Source organism: Coregonus clupeaformis, chromosome 3 (assembly GCF_020615455.1).
Source record: "Coregonus clupeaformis isolate EN_2021a chromosome 3, ASM2061545v1, whole genome shotgun sequence".
Lineage (NCBI taxonomy): Eukaryota > Metazoa > Chordata > Actinopteri > Salmoniformes > Salmonidae > Coregonus > Coregonus clupeaformis.
In genome coordinates, this window is record NC_059194.1 from 32,141,306 (window position 1) to 32,162,899 (window position 21,594).

Below are 21,594 nucleotides of genomic sequence, written 5' to 3' on the forward strand. Positions count from 1 at the left end.
ACTGCTCTAGAGGATATCTGCATGGAGGAATGGGCCAAAATACCAGCAACAGTGTGTGAAAACCTTGTGAAGACTTACAGAAAACGTTTGACCTGTGTCATTGTCAACAAAGGGTATATAACAAAGTATTGAGAAACTTTTGTTATTGACCAAATACTTATTTTCCACCATAATTTGCAAATAAATTCATTACAAATCCTACAATGTGATTTTCTGGATTTTTTTTCTCATTTTGTCTGTCATAGTTGACGTGTACCTATGATGAAAATTACAGGCCTCTCTCATCTTTTTAAGTGGGAGAACTTGCACAATTGGTGGCTGACTAAATACTTTTTTCCCCCACTGTATATACTGTATTCTATACTATTTTAATAATGTTTACATGTCTTGCATTACCCTTCTCATATGTATATACTGTATTTTATACTATCTATTGCATCTTAGACTATGCCACTCTGATAATGATAATGACATTGCTCATCCATATATTTATATACTCTTATTCCTTTACTTAGATTAGCGTGTATTAGGTTTTTGTTGTAGAACTGTTAGATATGACTTACTAGATATTGCTGCACTGTCGGAACTAGAAGCACAAACATTTCGCTACACTCACAAATAACATCTGCTAACCATGTGTATGTGACCAATACATTTAATTTAATTTAATTTTTTCTATGTTTTGTGTGGATCCCAGGAAGAATAGCTGCTGCTTCTTCAACAGCTAATGGGAATCCGAATAAAAACCATAAAATCATGGTCGATATTGTTAATCATAGATAACTTAAATGTACTACCACCTTACCATTGCTCTTTTCTCTGTCTATGGAAAATCACCTCTTCATCTTAGACCAACTCTATATTGGCTTATAGCAGTCAATATGCTACATGCTTGATGTGTGTCTATGAGAAAGGGGAAAGGGGGATACCTAGTCAATTGTACAACTGATTGCATTCAACTGAAATGTGTCTTCCGCATTTAACCCAACCCCTCTGAATCAGAGAGGTGCGGGGGACTGCCATATTAAGAGCAGTCTACCAGAAGGAATGTAGCTGCCGTATGGTATGTGGATGTTTTCAGTAAACACAGTGTCATTGAACCTGGCCTATTTTATAGAACACATAAGACACAGTTATGGACCCTGAGGTCAGAGCTTTAATCACCGTGACCCAACAGAGAATAGATAACAAGCCCTACTCTCGTCAGAAAGCCAGGAAGTCAATCATCTAATGGTCAGACTCCGAGCTAAAGCATCCAGCTCAGGAGCCTGCTGTGAGCGGTTTGTTGTCCTGCCAGACAGAGCCCTTCATCCAACAACCCCCCCAGCCATCAGCCAGCCCATGCACATGCAGGCTTTCACCCTGATAGACACCATCACATTTACAACACACAGAGTGGCTTTCTCTCAGGGAGCAAACTGGGCCTTTAGCAAATTTGAGTGGCTGGGCCTCCCCCCCCCCCCAAGTATAAATGGCGCTTCAGAAAGTGCCAGCCTTGCATTTTGATTCTGGAGGGGCAGAAATCACCCAGTGGCTAGGGGGCTTCATATTGATGTGCGGTAGTAAATAGCCGGTTGCATGATGTACAGTATAGAACTGTATGGGCTGTGACTGTCACCATGTGGGCTGCCGTGATAACTTATCCCGGATGGACAGAGAGAAGGCGGGAGAGGAGGAGAGAGGAACATTGTGTTTGTGTGCATCAGAGAGACAAAGAAGGATAGTCAGACACAAGAATAGGCAGGGAGACAGGGTTTCACAGTATCTCTCCTCCCCTTTTGGTCATCAGAGCTGAATGCTATCTAAGCCCCATTACCAATTTCAAAAGCTATTCATCCATATTCCTCAGCAGCCAAAATATTACTGTGTCCTTTCAGCCCTCTCTGGCACAGTGGTAAGAAAACAACATGATTTAACTTATTTTCCTGGTTAACCACCTTCATTATTCTTAGCCTCGGATTCCCTAAAGCCATGATGAAATCAGTAGGACAAGGCTGTCTTTAATTTGATCCAAGGCACTGGTCCCAGCTAACCCTCCACCCCGCAGCAGGTCCCATAGTTGTTTTCAACACATATCTTCACAGCGGTCAACAACAGTTCAGTACTAGTGGACTCTGCCTAGGAACAAATAAAAACAAATACAAGTAGTTCTAATTGTTAAATAGACATATAATCTTAGATAAACTCAGTGAAAGACAAAATGAGCAAATGATAGAGTTGGAAAAAGGGACAAAGAGAGCAAGACAGACAGAGGGAGGGAGTAATTATTGTCTCCCTGAAGTGTGCTTGATGAGCAGACAGAGAAGCTAGAGATGATGGTATTCCCTCTGTTCTGAAAAGTGGCAACAACAGGGCCTCGGCGAGGAAGTTAATGTGGAGTTATTAATGTGATGAGAATGTCCTGTCTGCACCCAAATGGCACCGTATTCCCTTTATAGCACGCTACTTTTGACCGAGGCCTATAGGGCTCTGGTCAAAAGTAATGCACTATAAAGGGTGCCATTTGGAAAGCAGCCTCTGTTAATGTGAGAAAGGTCTTAACTACTAATCTAGGGACAGAAACCTGAGACGCCTCTCTGGACTTTAAAACGCCTAAAACATCTGTGATTGACAGGTCTAGAATCAATATTAAACTGGCAATCTAGGGAAAGACCAATGTCAATACGTTAAGAGAGCTTTGGCTTGGTGCCAATTCTCATAACCGGTTTTCTTTCCTTATCTCCTTTCCTGCATGACCACCGATCCTGTCGGGAATAGGTCAGGGTAAGGAGTAAGCCCCGACAATCCCTGAAGACGTTTTGGATCTCTAATCAGGAAACAAAAGAGTACAAGGATAAAGAACTACAGTATGCAAGACTGCTGAGATATACTTTAGCCATTTTCTCACAACATGCTGTACCAAACTGTTTGGAAAACCTTTGAAGAGAGTAAGGCAATATAACTCAAGAATGGTAAACCAACCCACCAGAGTTTAGAATCTCTGTATTGGTATTATTGTATACTATCTCCAGGGGTACTTCCACATTCATCAGAATATCCATGAAAATGCAACAGCAATGCTGATTAAGCTGAACTCTTACAGACCACATTAACCAACTGAAATATGCATTTTGCGTTATGAAGAGGGAAAATGTGTTCTATTCACTACGGACCATAACATTTTAGCTGAAATACTTATTGTATGACTGTCTCTGTAAATGGTGTTACAGCTATTCCATCTCATTCCAGTGCTCAATTACTGGGGAGGTATATTTAGAAGACATTTTCAAGCTGCAAATGCTAGACATAAATATCTGCATAATTTTTTAAAAATAAAAATTAAACATTATTCCCTAAATGAAAGCCATTTAGTTATACAGAGCTGTTTCTTTCAGGGACATGAAACAATGCCAACTGCTCTGTATTATAAGAAACTAAAAATGTCGTAACGATGGTGAAATATCATCATCATGTAACCATTCAAGCGATTATTCTCTCTAGTGCTATTCTCTCTGCGCCTGTGAAATTATTTCAAATCAAAGCTGTGAATGACTGCCTCAATTTAGTTCCCATTTAAAGTGCCTCTCAAGAGGCAGAGTGAGTCATTCTCATTTCCCTCCCAACATATAATATGTCACCTTGAGTCATCGTATAACACAGAAACAGTCAACAGGACCCACAATGTCTATCCCTGGAGAGCACCAACTATGTATCCAACTTCCATCAAATCAAATCAAATTTTATTTGTTACATGCTTCGAGTCAGTGCAAGAGAGTTAGTGCAAAAAATGGTCAATGCAGGTAGTCCGGGTAGCTATTTTATTAGCTATTTAGCAGTCTTGTTTAGCAGTCTTATGGCTTTGGGGTAGAAGCTGTTCAGGGTCCTGTTGGTTCCAGACTTAGTGCACTGGTACGTCTTGCCCTGTGGTAGCAGAGAGAACAGTCTATGGCAGGGTTCTCCAACAGGTCGATCACTAGCTACCAGGAGCTCGCAGCCCACTTATGAGTAGCTCACCAAACAATTCTCAAAATGCAAACTTTCATAAACAAATCTCACAAGTATCAGATACCTCAAGTTCCCGGCTACTATCCAATCAAATCCACATTGACATTATCCCATCCCTGGTTGGCCACAATTGGCTTAAAAAGCCAAACGTAACACAATATCTGCCAATTAATTTCCAGCAGTATGTCTGTGTTTGTCTATAATTCAGTTCATGTAGGCATTCATTTAGGCATTTAGGGACTTATGGGTTGACAGACAGAAAGACTTTCCCCAAAACATTCTCAATTAAATGTTAACTGTAAAGTAGGCTGACCTGGAAGAATTATATCATGATTATTTGTATCAATCGGGTGGGCTTTTTTTTTCAACTCTCAAAAATGGTCTGCTGATATGATTTAAGCATTGCCATGGACTCAGAACATCAGATGTCTTTGTTTCTCTATGAATAATTGTAATTTTGAGTGAAAAACACCAAAACCAGGAAAAAATCTAACCAAGAAAACATAATTCCGGAAAGTGCCTATTTGAAAGCTCAGTAGCTCGTGACAAGTTTCATCATCTAAAAGATGCTCTCATGCTAGAAAAGGTTGGAGACCCCTGGTCTATGGTTTGGGTGGCTGGAGTCTGGCAATTATTTTGGGCCTTCCTCTGAACGCCTGATGTAGAGGTCCTGGATGGCAGGGAGCTCGGCCCCAGTGATGTACTGGGTTGTACGCACTACCCTCTGTAGCGCCTTGCGTTCGGGTGCCTTGCAGCTACCATACCAAGTGGTGATGCAGCCAGTCAAGATGCTCTCAATAGTGCAACTACAGTGAGGGAATTAAGTATTTGATCCCCTGCTGATTTTGTACGTTTGCCCACTGACAAAGACATGATCAGTCTATACTTTTAATGGTAGGTGTATTTGAACAGTGAGAGACAGAATAACAACAAAGAAATTCAGAAAAACGCATGTCAAAAATTTTATAAATTGATTTGCATTTTAATGAGGGAAATCAGTATTTGAACAGTGGGGGGACTAAGCACATTTACAGGAAGGGACTAAGCACACACTCCTGAAGGGCCCCTGTGTTGACGGTCAGCATGGCGGATGTGCTGTTGCCTACCCTCACCACCTGGGTGAAGCCCGTTACGAAGCCAACGATCCAGTTGCAGAGGGAGGTGTTCAGTCCCAGGATCCTGAGCTTGGTGATGAGCTTGGAGGGGACTATGGTGTTGAATGCTGAGCTGTAGTCAATGAACAGCATTCTTACACAGGTATTATTTTTGTCCACGTGGGTGAGGGCAGTGTGGAGTGCAATAGAGACTGCGTCGTCTGTGGATCTGTTATGGCGGTATGTGAATTGGAGTGGGTTCAGGGTATCTGGGATGATGGTGTTGATGTGAGCCATGACCAGCCTTTCAAAGCATTTCAAGACTATAGATGTGAGTGCTACGGAGCGATAGGCAGGTTACCTTGGCATTCTTGGCCATGGATACTATGGTGTTCTGCTTGAAACAAGTTTATTAGAGATAGGTTGAAAATGTCAGTAAAGACACTTGCCAGCTGGTCAGCACATGCTCTGAGAACGCTTCCTGGTATTCCGTCGACTGTGTTCTGATGTACAATACATGAGCGTGGTGAGTGGTGCAGGGTTGTGATTGTTGTTGCGTGCTATTGGAGGAGGGTTTATGGAGAGAGCTACAGTATGTGTGGTGCGCAAAGCTGGGTGATGAGTGAGAACTTAGAGCTCTCTTTCTCTCTCTCTCTCTCTCTCACTCGTCAATGCATGCCATCTCACACATATGGCTCTCATCACTTGATGCTCAATCACAATCTCCAGGGACTCAGTCAGTCCGCTACAGAAGACTAGCAGAATCAGAGAGGGAGAAATAATCATAATAAAAACGTAGTACTGTGAAGAGGCCTGTGGCCAAGCAACATAATCACAAAATTGTTTAGCTTGTTTTAAAGGGTTTTGTCTTCCCTAAACAAAGACAGGTGGCACAGTGGTCTAAGGCACTGCATCTCAGTGCTTGAGGTGCCACTACAGACACCCGGGTTCGATTCCAGGCTGTATCACAACCGGCCGTGATTGGGAATCCCATAGGGCGGCGCACAATTGGCCCAGCGTCATCCGAGTTTGGCCGGTGTAGGCCGTCATTGTAAATAAGAATTTGTTCTTAACTGACTTGCCTAGTAAAATTAAATTAAATAAATTAACAAAGACTATTCATACGATTGAGGTTAGGGTGCTCTTCGAGATATGGAAGTGTGCTAAAGCTCTTTCGGCAAGTCAATATCACTTACATGTTTCTGAAGAGATCATGGTGAAAATAGTTATAAATTGCTGAGGTGTAGTCACTCTTGAGGGCTCCAGTGCACAATACAACTATGATAAAAATATGAACTATTTTATGTCAACAAACTGTATGAATAATGCTTGAAATGACATATTCTTTCTAAATATTCACATGACTGGGAATACATATATGCATCTGTCGATTACAGACACCTTAAAATAAATGGGCCTCACAATGCGCCTCAGGATCTCGTCGTGGTATTTTTCAAATTGCCAATCGATCAAATGCAATTCTGTTCGTTGTCCGTAGCTTATGCCTGCCCTTACCATAACCCCACCGCCACCATGGGACACTGTTCACAATGTTGACATCAGCAAACCGCTTGCCCACACAACGCCATACACATGGTGTGCGGTTGTGAGGCCGGTTGGACGTACTGCCACATTCTCTAGAACGACGTTGGGGGCGGCTTATGGTAGAGAAATGAACAATGAATTATCTGCCAACAGCTCTGGTGGACATTCCTGCAGTCAACATGCCAATTGCACGCTCCCTCAAAACTTGAGACATCTGTGGCATTGTGTTGTGTGACAAAACTGCACATTTAGAGTGGCCTTAAGGTGCACCCGTGTATTGATCATGCTGTTTAATCAGCTTCTTGATATGCCACACCTGTCAGGTGGATGGATTATCTTGGCAAAGGAGAAATGCTCACTAACAGGGATGTAAACAAATGTGTGCACAAAATTTGAGAGAAATACGCTTTTTGTACGTATGGAAACATTTCTGGGATCTTTTATTTCAGTTTATGAAACACAAATGTTGCGTTTATATTTTTGTTCAGTGTATAAAACGACTAACTATAAGATTTCACCTTCCTTATAACTGTAAAATATATATTTGTATGTTCAGTGTTAGAGAAAATGTGCATATTTTTTAAAGGTCTCTCTTGATCAAAACGTCTGCCCCCACCGCTGTGAACATCAGCTCTAGCTTGGCTTCCTGAACTCGTAAGGAACTCATCTTTCACCTCATATTAATCTTGTCCATCTATGACAAACAGAAAGTGGTTTGTGTTTCAAATCTATTAAACATTTTAGATTACTTTGATAAAGTTGGCTATGAATCGATTTCTGAATGTTCTAGAGTCTGCTGCGCTACGATGTAAGGATTGCAGGCATGTGCTTTGACAGTGGCTGTGGGGTTCAGCCTGGAGTTGATGGACAGTCGGAAGAGCAAATGAAATGGTAGGAGGGACAGCCCAGCTTCAAGTGGTGTCAGACACAGGGCTACCACTCAATGCAAGCCATTTTGATCTACAGTGGGACTTTACATCTAAGAGGTTGTTTTACTGACTTTTATAGAGTACTTTTACATTGTGGCATGTGTAATGGAAACGGCAGATATAGGATACATTTTCTAAAGATCGACAAAATGTGTATCCGTACGACAGGGGTGGATTTTTATTTTGTCAAACTTTCCTTATTGCTACAAATGATGATGGAAACCAGAGTCGTCATGCCCATTGGGGGCACAGGGGCAAGAGCCCCCTCAGATCTTCTTTAAACATTTTATTTTTATTAAAACATTTTTTTTAAATATTGCAGATAGATTGTATCTTCTATCAATGTAATTGTCTGCATCACTTCCAATCCCCCATGTTTTTTATATATATACTCCCCTTTATTACTTTTCAACCCCGCCATCCTTTCCCTACTTGGAGTAAATTAGTGAACAACAATGCCCAGGCCTCTACTTCCGGTCTATACTTACTATCTACACCTTATGGACACAGTTAATTTTACAATAATTCTATTATATATATATATATATATTTTTTTTTTTTTTTTTGCTCCTGAACTTCTTCTACTCTCAACCTCTCCGATCATTTTCATGATGTCCATCCGGTTTGCTTCTATATGCCATTTCTTTCTAACTGTGCTCTTTCCCAAAAGCTCCCAACATACAACCTATATACTTATTATGGACACAGTATGCTTACATTATTAGCTATCTTTGTTATTATTTGTTGTTATTCGTTATTAGTCCCATCCTTCAACTCTATTCAATACCTCCCATCTATCTCTTAACACCATCCATATAGGATTTCTATTTGCCATATATATTTCAACCGTACTGTGATGTTTTACAAAAGTTCTGAACCTTTCAATTCTCATTGCTTCTACAGATTTTGAATTAAAAATAAACATTTTTGCTAAAAGTATTATTATATTATTGATCGATTGACTATGACTTTTCAGATCACCCAGTAATGGTATCTGCAAGGTTAGCTCCAGGTACATATTGCAATCCTTTAGCCATTCCTGGACCTGTGTCCAAAAACAAGCTACAAATGGACAGAACCAAAACAAATGATCTAATGATTCTGTCTCTTCACAGAAAAATCTGCAGAGCTGGGAAGATTGTATCCCCCATATAAATAACATTCTATTGGTAGCAAGAATTTTACATAATAATTTAAATTGAAAGATTCTAATTTTTGAATCCGGTGTCATTTTGCGTGTCAGTTCATAAACACTATGCCATGGGATCGGTACGTCAAAGATCTCTTCCCAACTATTTTGCAATCTATATGGGACGGCTGTCAATCCTTTGGTCCTTAAGTGAAACTGATATACTTTTTTTATTTATCACAGTTTATCTTAACCAATTATGTTCTTTAATGCAAGGCCGACAGACAAGTTCCTTACTTTCTCCACTTTCCTCTTCCACTTTTGCGGTAAGGCTGCAATTATTTGGTTGTAATTTTGGGTGGAGCAGACATTTCCATATGTTTTTGTTAGCTACATGTGCGACATAACTCCACCAGTCCTACCGATGATATCATTTACGAAGATTATACCTTTTTTAAACATTCTGTAAAAAAATTAAGGTTTTTTGTCAATTAGTACAGTGGGGAAAAAAAGTATTTAGTCAGCCACCAATTGTGCAAGTTCTACCACTTAAAAAGATGAGAGAGGCCTGTAATTTTCATCATAGGTACACGTCAACTATGACAGACAAAATGAGAAAAAAAATCCAGAAAATCACATTGTAGGATTTTTAATGAATTTATTTGCAAATTATGGTGGAAAATAAGTATTTGGTCAATAACAAAAGTTTCTCAATACTTTGTTATATACCCTTTGTTGGCAATGACACAGGTCAAACGTTTTCTGTAAGTCTTCACAAGGTTTTCACACACTGTTGCTGGTATTTTGGCCCATTCCTCCATGCAGATCTCCTCTAGAGCAGTGATGTTTTGGGGCTGTCGCTGGGCAACACAGACTTTCAACTCCCTCCAAAGATTTTCTATGGGGTTGAGATCTGGAGACTGGCTAGGCCACTCCAGGACCTTGAAATGCTTCTTACGAAGCCACTCCTTCGTTGCCCGGGCGGTGTGTTTAGGATCATTGTCATGCTGAAAGACCCAGCCACGTTTCATCTTCAATGCCCTTGCTGATGGAAGGAGGTTTTCACTCATAATCTCACGATACATGGCCCCATTCATTCTTTCCTTTACACAGATCAGTCGTCCTGGTCCCTTAGCAGAAAAACAGCCCCAAAGAATGATGTTTCCACCCCCATGCTTCACAGTAGGTATGGTATCCTTTGGATGCAACTCAGCATTCTTTGTCCTCCAAACACGACGAGTTGAGTTTTTACCAAAAAGTTATATTTTGGTTTCATCTGACCATATGACATTCTCCCAATCCTCTTCTGGATCATCCAAATGCACTCTAGCAAACTTCAGACGGGCCTGGACATGTACTGGCTTAAGCAGGGGGACACGTCTGGCACTGCAGGATTTGAGTCCCTGGCAGCGTAGTGTGTTACTGATGGTAAACTTTGTTACTTTGGTCCCAGCTCTCTGCAGGTCATTCACTAGGTCCCCCCGTGTGGTTCTGGGATTTTTGCTCACCGTTCTTGTGATCATTTTGACCCCACAGGGTGAGATCTTGCGTGGAGCACTAGATCGAGGGAGATTATCAGTTGTCTTTTATGTCTTCCATTTCCTAATAATTGCTCCCACAGCTGATTTCTTCAAACCAAGCTGCTTACCTATTGCAGATTCAGTCTTCCCAGCCTGGTGCAGGTCTACAATTTTGTTTCTGGTGTCCTTTGACAGCTCTTTGGTCTTGGCCATAGTGGAGTTTGGAGTGTGACTGTTTGAGGTTGTGGACAGGTGTCTTTTATACTGATAACAAGTTCAAACAGGTGCCATTAATACAGGTAACGAGTGGAGGACAGAGGAGCCTCTTAAAGAAGAAGTTACAGGTCTGTGAGAGCCAGAAATGCTTGTTTGTAGGTGACCAAATACTTATTTTCCACCATAATTTGCAAATAAATTCATTACAAATCCTACAATGTGATTTTCTGGATTTAATTTTCTCAATTTGTCTGTCATAGTTGACGTGTACCTATGATGAAAATTACAGGCCTCTCTCATCTTTTTAAGTGGGAGAACTTGCACAATTGGTGGCTGAATAAATACTTTTTTCCCCCACTGTATATTTGAATTTAACCACAATATTTGTTGCATTATTTGTTCTGTCGTTTCTGGAGGATTAAATTGAAATTGCAACCAACTTTCTATGGCTTGTTTTAGAAATAGTGATATTTGGGAGATGATTTCCTTTTCAAATAACTGCAAATGAGTTGTTGTAATCTGAATAAAGGGAAAAAGGCCTTTCTTGAACATTGGGTGAGACAATCTTACTAATTTGCTCGAGAACCAGTTTGGATTTAAGTATAACTTTTGTATGACTGAAGCTTTTAGTGATAGGTCTAATGCTTTAATATTTAATAATTTATGTCCTCCGAATTCATATTCATTATATAAATATGCCCTTTTAATTTTGTCTGGCTTGCCGTTCCAAATAAAATTGAATATTTTTTTTCTCATATAATTTAAAAAACTGTTCGCTAGGCGTAGGCAAGACCATAAGCAAATAGGTAAACTGGGATAATATTAAAGAGTTAATCAGGGTGATTTTTCCACAAATTGACAGGTATTTTCCATTCCATGGTAGTAAGATCTTATCTATTTTTGCTAACTTTCTATTAAAATGTATTAAAGTGAGATCATTTATTTCCTTTGGGATATGTATTCCGAGTATATCCACATCACCATCAGACCATTTTATTGGTAAACTACATGGTAATGTAAAAATTGTTTTTTTTTAGTGATCCAATACGTAATATAGTACATTTGTCATAATTTGGTTGTAATCCAGAGAGGTTAGAAAATGTATCTAGATCCTCTATGAGGCTGTGGAGGGATTCTAGTTGTGGATTTAAAAGAAAACATGAATCATCAGCGTACAATGACACCTTTGTTTTTAAGCCCTGTATTTCTCATCCTCTGATATTATTATTGGATCTGATTTTAATAGCTAACATCTCGATGGCCACAATAAATAGATATGCCGATAGTGGACAACCTTGTTTCACTCCTCTTGACAGTTTAAAACTTTCTGAGAAATAGCCATTATTTACTATTTTACACCTAGGGTTACTATACATGATTTTGACCCATTTTATAAGAGATTCTCCTAAATTGAAATGCTCCAGGCATTTATATATAAACCCCAGTCAAACTTTATCAAATGCCTTTTCGAAGTCTGCTATGAATAGCAGGCCTGGTTTCCCATATTTTCCATAGTGTTCTATTGTTTCCAATACTTGCCTTATATTATCTCCAATGTATCTTCCATGTAAAAAACCTGTCTGATTAGAATGAATAATATCCGACAATACCTTTTTAATTCTATGCACTATACATTTTGCTAGGATTTTTGCATCACAACACTGAAGTGTAAGGGGCCTCCAATTTTGTAAATGGACTGGATCTTTATATTTTCCACTTGTATCCTGTTTCAGTAATAATGAGATCTTCTTCTTAAGTGTCAGATAATCCAACATTTACATAGGAGTGGTTAAAACATGCTAATAACGGTCCTCTTAGTATATCAAAAAAGGTTTGGTATACCTCGACTGGTATGCCATCCAACCCTGGAGTTTTCCCAGACTTAAAGTCTTTAATTGCATCCAGAAGTTCCTCCTCTGTAATTTCACCTTCACATGAGTCTTTCTGTGTGGCTGTTAATTTGACATTATCAATAGAAAAAAATCTCTACAATTAGCTTCAGTTAGAGGAGATGGAGGCGACTGAAAAGAAAACATGTGCTTAAAGTACTTTGTTTCTTCCTTCAAAATATTATTTGGTGAATTATGGGTGACTCCGTCAATTGTAACCAGTTTCATTAAGTTCTTTTTGGTAGCATTCCTATGTTGAAGATTAAAAAAGAATTTTGTGCATTTTTCCCCATATTCCATCCAGTTAGCTTTATTTTTATAATATATTACACTTGATCTTTCTTGAATAAGTTTCTCCATTTCTTTTTGTTTTTCCTCTAATTTATTCTGAGCCTCTATGTTACAGTTTTTATTGCCATCTATCTGTTCTGTTAGACTTTCTATTTCCTTTCTTAGTATAAACTCTTTTGCTTTTGTTTTCGAGATGAGTACTGAATTGCATGGCCTCTAAAGGCACATTTAAAGGTGTCCCACACAATAAGGGGATTCGCTGTACCTATGTTATGTTGGAAAAAGTCTGTTATAAATTCCTTTGTTCTAATTATAAATAAATTATCATCCAATAGGCTTTGATTAAATTTCCAATATCCTCGCCCACGTGGAAATTCAGTAAGAGTAATGTACAGTGGGGAAAAAAAGTATTTAGTCAGCCACCAATTGTGCAAGTTCTCCCACTTAAAAGGATGAGAGAGGCCTGTAATTTTCATCATAGGTACACGTCAACAATGACAGACAAATTGAGAAAGAAAAATCCAGAAAATCACATTGTAGGATTTTTTATGAATTTATTTGCAAATTATGGTGGAAAATAAGTATTTGGTCACCTACAAACAAGCAAGATTTCTGGCTCTCACAGACCTGTAACTTCTTCTTTAAGAGGCTCCTCTGTCCTCCACTCGTTACCTGTATTAATGGCACCTGTTTGAACTTGTTATCAGTATAAAAGACACCTGTCCACAACCTCAAACAGTCACACTCCAAACTCCACTATGGCCAAGACCAAAGAGTTGTCAAAGGACACCAGAAACAATATTGTAGACCTGCACCAGGCAGGGAAGACTGAATCTGCAATAGGTAAGCAGCTTGGTTTGAAGAAATCAACTGTGGGAGCAATTATTAGGAAATGGAAGACATACAAGACCACTGATAATCTCCCTCGATCTGGGGCTCCACGCAAGATCTCACCCTGTGGGGTCAAAATGATCACAAGAACGGTGAGCAAAAATCCCAGAACCACACGGGGGGACCTAGTGAATGACCTGCAGAGAGCTGGGACCAAAGTAACAAAGCCTACCATCAGTAACACACTACGCCGCCAGGGACTCAAATCCTGCAGTGCAAGACGTGTCCCCCTGCTTAAGCCAGTACATGTCCAGGCCTGTCTGAAGTTTGCTAGAGTGCATTTGGATGATCCAGAAGAGGATTGGGAGAATGTCAGATGAAACCAAAATAGAACTTTTTGGTAAAAACTCAACTCGTCGTGTTTGGAGGACAAAGAATGCTGAGTTGCATCCAAAGAACACCATACCTACTGTGAAGCATGGGGGTGGAAACATCATGCTTTGGGGCTGTTTTTCTGCAAAGGGACCAGGACGACTGATCCATGTAAAGGGAAAGAATGAATGGGGCCATGTATCGTGAGATTTTGAGTGAAAACCTCCTTCCATCAGCAAGGGCATTGAAGATGAAACGTGGCTGGGTCTTTCAGCATGACAATGATCCCAAACACACCGCCCGGGCAGCGAAGGAGTGGCTTCGTAAGAAGCATTTCAAGGTCCTGGAGTGGCCTAGCCAGTCTCCAGATCTCAACCCCATAGAAAATCTTTGGAGGGAGTTGAAAGTCTGTGTTGCCCAGCGACAGCCCCAAAACATCACTGCTCTAGAGGAGATCTGCATGGAGGAATGGGCCAAAATACCAGCAACAGTGTGTGAAAACCTTGTGAAGACTTACAGAAAACGTTTGACCTGTGTCATTGCCAACAAAGGGTATATAACAAAGTATTGAGAAACTTTTGTTATTGACCAAATACTTATTTTCCACCATAATTTGCAAATAAATTCATAAAAAATCCTACAATGTGATTTTCTGGATTTTTTTTCCTCATTTTGTCAGTCATAGTTGACGTGTACCTATGATAAAAATTACAGGCCTCTCTCATCTTTTTACGTGGGAGAACTTGCACAATTGGTGGCTGACTAAATACTTTTTTTCCCCACTGTATATGCCTATTATATGATGGTCTGACCGCATTCTGTCCCCATCAACACTTTTTTTTACTTTTGGTGCCAACGAGAATGAGATAAGAAAGAAGTCAAGACGACTAGCTTGATTCAGTCTCCGCCATGTATATCTCACTAGATCAGTATATTTAAGCCTCCATATATCTACTAGTTCTAATGTATCCATGACATTCACAATTTCCTTAAGAGCATGTGGGTGATTGTTTGTGGTGTGATTTCCTTTATGGTCCATTGAGCTATTTAAAACAGTATTATAATCCCCCACCATAATAATATTGTCTTGAATTGCTTGCAGGCTTGATAATTTATTATATATATTGTCAAAGAATTGTGGATCATCATTATTTGGTCCGTAAAGGTTAATGAGCCATATCTGTTTATGGTCCAATAACATATTTAAAATAATCCATCTACCTTGCGTATCTATTTTGACAATTTGCACATTCGGATCGAAATTACTATTTATTAATATCATCACCCCTTTTGAATTTCTTTGCCCATGGGAGAAGTATATTCCCCCCCATTCTTTTTTCCACGCTACTTCATCTCGAATTGTTGAATGAGTTTCCTGTATACAATAGATATTATATTCCTTCTCTTTGAGCCATGTAAATATTGTTATTCTTTTGTTATTATCAGCTAAGCCATTACAATTATAACTGGCTATACTTATTTCACCATACACCATAATGAGATACAAGTTTCAAGTCTATTTATCATTATATATGTTTGTAAATTTACCAATAAAAAATACCGTAATGATTGAGTGTCCATATAGCTGTACCGTAATATTTGCATTGCTACGGAGTAACCCTTCAATTGTTCTCCACTAATTCCCCCGCTAAAGCCCCTCCCCATCCCAAGTTGAGCCGTCATCCCAGTGATCAGCATCCCACCCACGTCCCTCCGGATCCCTAAGGCCCCGAGAGGCCAGGACCCATCCATCGAAAACAGCACACAGTGCCACCCACAAAACAGAAGCAGATTAACCGCCAAAAGCATTTCCAATGCTTTCACCTCTCTATATATATATCTATATAACTATTTTAAAAAAAATATGCATATCCTATTTTCCATCATTATCAATTAATATGCGTAATAATGTCGGCAGTTCACGCGTAGGATTCTAACATATAACCCGGATTGCCATTGTATTACATTTAATTCATTGACAAGCAATTATTATCCTAGCAAATAATTCCCGTGGTCCATCCCATACCCCCCCCCCTCCCCCCCAACATCCCCACCCCCCCCACAACGGATGCCAGACAAGCACACACGCACATACTCACATACTCCAACACACTCAACCCCCCTCCTCCACAATCCACCATAAAATCAGATACTCAACGGCTGTTATATCCCAGAGCCCAACTCGAGAAATAACTTGATTTACGAGTGCACATACAGTTAAAGCTGATTGAGAAAGCATGCAGATTGAACAGAAATTGATAACAATGTGAGATTTGATTAATCTACTTAATATATGTCAAGTCCTAGGTGATGGAGATCAGATCCACCCTCTTCACCTGAGACACAAACACTCTGATACCCTGTTGTAACCATTTTCCCAAGCATCTCCGTGCGGTCAGACCTTTGATTATTTTGTGCCACCTGGGCCACAATGATAAACCCCCTCTCTGATTGTCCGAGTGTGACCCCCTCCCCATGGGCTACTGCAGCCAGTGTTGCCAGCACTGCCACTACCTGGGTGGGCGTACCCCACCGGAATCCCCACCGGCTAGGTAAAAGGTCGTCAAGGTTCTCATTAGCAGCTTTGAGAATTTCCTTGTATATTTTGCTCTCCCATCAGGGGGCTCTGGCTTTGTAGGACCAACCCTGCCAGGCAGGCTCAGAATCTTGAGGGGGCGGTGCTGCTCAAGTAGGTCTTTGACCGCATTTATTTCTCTGTTTAGGCTGCATACTCACAGCAGGTCCATAAAAGAGATGGGAACTTCTCTTTGGTGTATGGGTCGCTCAGGTGGGTGTCCAGGTTATAGGGTTAGGGATCTTTCCATCATGATAGGACAATGAAAAATTAGATTAGATGTATACTATATTTAAAAAAGTATATCCCTCATCTACACAAAATTGAAAGCTCTCTCTCACTACCCCTGCTCATAGACCCCCGGTCGGCTCTGGGATATGCAACCATTTCCCCTCTCACTCACTTAACGCCGCACCTTTTCAAACACAAAAATGCACACCACATGGTTGACGGTGGAAGAAATGGGCCGAGCGTGCAAACGCACCCGCATCCACATCTGCCGCAAGGGGGAAAGGACGCCAGAGAGAACACAGGACCAACCACAACAACCATCCGCCAAAACAACAACCTCCCGCCAAAAAAGCCATGTTCTAATTATTTGTATTTAAAGATGTATTATTCTGCTTGTTATGTCGTTTTATCCTTTTATAAAATACTATACTTACTATAAATGTTATTTAATATTACAATCCCTATCATTGCTAGTATCAGGTGCTCCAATATTCGACTCCTCTATTACAACTTCCAGAATAGCCATGGAGTAGTCTTTGTGTCTCTGAACATTTGGTTGTCAATATATAGTTTATCCACCACGAGTGCAACACGTTTCCCTTTTAATCTGTTTTCCTTGAAGATTGGATACAGAACTTTGCGCCTTTCTACAATCTCCCTCGGGAACTGATCATTCATGCCTATTTTCGTGCCAGCAAGTCTTTTTCCTAGGCTTTTCACCAAAGCTTTATCTTTAAAAAAAGCAAATTTGGCAATGATTGGGCGCTCATATTTCTGTCCTCTTTTTCCGAAATGGTGTACACGTTCGAGTTGGATTTTATCGACAGCCTCGAGTGGGATTTGTAGCGCTGTATGCAGGAAGTCCTTCATAATATTCTCTGTTATTTCTCCCTCCTTTTCCTGAATACCCGTAAATACTAGATTTTCCCTCATCGATCTAGTTTGGATGTCTAGTAAGGCTTCTCTCAGAAGGTTGGTCTCCTTTTTTAGTTCCCTAACGTCCGTTTCCATTTTAGAGACTGTCACTTTTAATGTTTTGGTTTCTTTCTCCATTACCAAAGCTTTTTCGTCACTCATTTGAAGACTCGCTTTCAACTCTTTTACGTCTTTACTGACCAATTCTAGTATGCCCAATTTGTCATTTATCGACTTCAACAGGTCGCTTTCCACACTTACCATACCCAGTGGTGAAAAGCATATATCATCTGTATCAGTCGATGAGTCGCGTTTCCTTTTGGGGATTGGCTCTCCACGCTTGTCTTCAGTCATGTTTGGGTGTTGCGTGTTGTTGTAATATTTGTCGATATATTTCTCTAGCCTTATGATCTGTTTTGTGTTATTATCCAGATTGAATTATATTAACTGCGAATATATGAAATGCTAATATTTAGTCTAGCTTACTGATTTTTAATATTATGTTTTTATCTTGAGGTGTTTTGTACCGCTTTCTATTCATTACGCCATCTTGTCTACGCGTGCCCCGCCCCCTAATTTTCTAAGTAAATGTTTTTGTTGTTTCTCTGTAATACTGCTAGTCACCTAGCAATTTTATGAAGTTGGCTTTAGCTAGCTCAGATAGGTTCCCAACCTCATAACTAGCTACCAAGATGCCATTGCAGGCTATCAGTCAAGTTACATTAGCTAGCTTGTCTAACTATCTTAGCTGGCATGCCTGCTGGCAAGGTTGGTAGACTTCAGAAAAGCAAGCAATAACTACATTTACTGAATAAGACCCCGATTTTAGCAGCAATGCATATTTAGTTCAATTAAAAAAAGAACTACCAGTCAGGAGGATGCACACAGCTCAAGAGGTATGTTTAGACATGCTGAACAATAGACATATTTTTGACATAGAATAAAAGCATAAGCCCCCTAGCCCCCCTCTGGACCACCCCCCAGCCATCCTCATGTATTTTGTGCCCCCTCAGATTTTTGGGGTGCATGACGCCCCTGATGGAAACAGTGTTTATCGAATCAATGTTGATTGCCGAATAATTTTGGGGGCACGTGATGTCATGGCCTCAGTTGCATTTGCAAAAAAATAATTTTTCTGTACGAAATCCATAGCATAATATGTAAACATAGGGTGACACTAGGTATTTTCCCATTGACCCAGGTTTCTGTCGCAATTTGTTTTTTTGGGGGTGACATCATTACATCCAGCTGTTTCTATCGACACACGATAGTTCAATGGAAATAGCGCAGAGAGAGAAAGCGAGAGAGTTTGAGAAATAGAGAGAGAGAGAGAGAGAGAGAGAGAGAGAGAGAGAGAGAGAGAGAGAGAGAGAGAGAGAGAGAGAGAGAGAGAGAGAGAGAGAGAGAGAGAGAGAGAGAGAGAGAGAGAGAGAGAGAGAGAGAGAGAGAGAGAGAGAATATATTTTTGCCTCCTGATTGATTATGAGTGAGTACTTGCTTTGCTGTGGTGTCAAAAACATATTATATAAATAAGTCTCACATGCAACTAAAAAAAGTGGTCTTAGTTCTACAGATGAACCATATATGGGCAGGGACAGACTCTATGCAGAATCAGACATCGGAAGACCACTCTGAATGGAGGGCAGACTGGTACAAATGTAATCATTTTACATTTCCGTTATTTAGCAGATGCACTTATCCAGAGCAATTAGGGTTAAGTGCGACAGATTTTTCACCTAGTCAGCTCGGGGATTAGAACCTGCGACCTTTCGGTTACTGGTACAACGCTCTTAACCACTAAGCTACCTGCCGCCCGTATATTGGACTGGACTAGGGCTGCGTGTGGGATAAGCCACATGTGCTTCCTCTGGCATGTGCCAATCATCTGGATGAAAACATCAACACCCTTACTCTAGGGGTGGTTCTCTAAAAAACAAACAGTAATGAGAGAACAGATCGTTCTTGTGTTTTTGGTTCAGCTCAAAGTGTTTCCAGACTGACTGACTGACAGCCATAGCAATTAGTCTTGGTGCCTTGTTTATGGATAGCAAACATATGCATGAAAAGGTCCGTAATGCAGCTTGGCCACCCCATCTACTGTTTAAAAGACAATTTATGCTAGATCCGTCAATGCGGTCCAGAGGCTCTGGTCCGGAGGCTTGCGGAGGCCAAATTGAGCTAACATGAAATAACATGCCCACAATGTGGTTACTAAAATCCGATTTGGATATATTTGGCTGTTTTTGCTGAATAACATTTAGAAGTTGTCCCTTATCAGGTTTAGGAAAAGTGTGCAGTGGTCTAAGGCACTGCATCACAGTGCTTGAGGCGTCACTACAGACCCGGGTTCGATCTCAGGCTGTGTCACAACCGGCCGTGACCGGGAGTCCCATAGGGCGGCGCACAATTGGCCCAGCGTCGTACAGATTAGGGGAGGGTTTGGCAGGGTGGGCTTTACTTTTCTCATCGTGCTCTAGCGACTCCTTGTGGCGGGCCGGAAGCCTGCAGGCTGACTTCGGTCATAAATTAAACAGTGTTTTCTCCGACACATTGGTTCAGCTGGCTTCTGGGTTAAGTGGGCAGGTGTTAAGAAGCGCGGTTTGGCGGGCCTTGTTTCAGAGGACGCATGACTCGACCTTCGCCTCTCCCAAGCCTGTTGGGGAGTTGCAGCGATGATACAAGATTATAATTGGATATCACAAAATTGGGGAGAAAAAGGGGGATAAAATACAACAAAAAATATATATATAAAAAAAGTTAATGCTAACTCCCATAATTCGGATAAGCTGGTAGCATAGCTATCATACAGAAATCGGTGGTGGTAGTCAAAAGTAGTTTTTAACTGCAATGCAGTTGATTGATGATGATGACATGAACATGTATTGGGGTTGACATCCATACAAGCATTATACTCCAATTTTTACCTCAACATAGTTAGTTTGTGTTTCTGCAGGATGCACCTACAGTCAACCAATCATGTCAATGCGGAGCTATACAGAGCTATGTGGAGCCCTCCGCATTGTTACAACATTTGGGAAGCGCACCGCATCGCTGTACGGAGGTCGATTTGGCCACCGCAAGCCTCCGTAGGGTCCACAATTGCGTCACAACCTCCGTACGGAGCCTCCGGACCACATTGTCGGATAAAGCATAAATTGACTTTAATGAACGATATCTCAATGTTGACTTAAGGGGAAGCACCGCAGCATCAGTCCTGTAAGTGTTGAAAGCTTCCGGACCTAGACACCTGAATACCAACTTCATGGTGTACTAAACTATTTCTTTTGAGGTTTGCAGGTCAGCCCCTTACAATGTTAACATTAGTTCTCCCTTGTTAAATTGATTTGTTGCCCTTGCTGGACCGGAACACACAGAACATATGAATGAATGTGGTGTAGCATTAACATGACTAGTGAATAAGCACTCTAAGGGGGAATGTATCCCAGAGCACTTGCTCCCTCACCTTTCAACCTCTTGGGTTATCAACATCGTCATAGGTTACAACATCCAACCCTTGTTCTTCCCATCGCAGCAGCTCTGGTTTAGCGCTCCGCTGGACACTCTCCAGAAAAGAAAATGAATTATTATTAATTTTATTTGAATTCCCTTACCTAAGCCTACGCATCAGCCATAAGTTTTGTCAAAATAAAAAACACCTCAATCCACCAATGTGTGCTGCATAGTTTAGGACTTTTCTTTCTATATGCACTCACGGTAGTTTGGTTTCGGGCAGTGACAGTATGAAGGGAGGATGCAGTACATAGATAGTGTTTATTATGTATGGCTGCATAACTATCCTACAAGAGAAATCCTGCCCGTGCCAAAGCAATAATTGAAATGCCTGATCAGCAAAAATTGGACAAGAACATCTATTTTTCTGCAAATGCATGATAGTCCATCACTTGCATTATGCCACCCTACAGTCTACTGCACCACCAGTTTGAAAAATATATTCAGCTTCTGTTAATGATGAGCAAGGATATCAATCAGTCTTGATGGGATTTATTTTTACATCTATGCATTGCATACATGTATTCTATGGGTTCAAACACAGGCCAAATTCAGCCATTGAT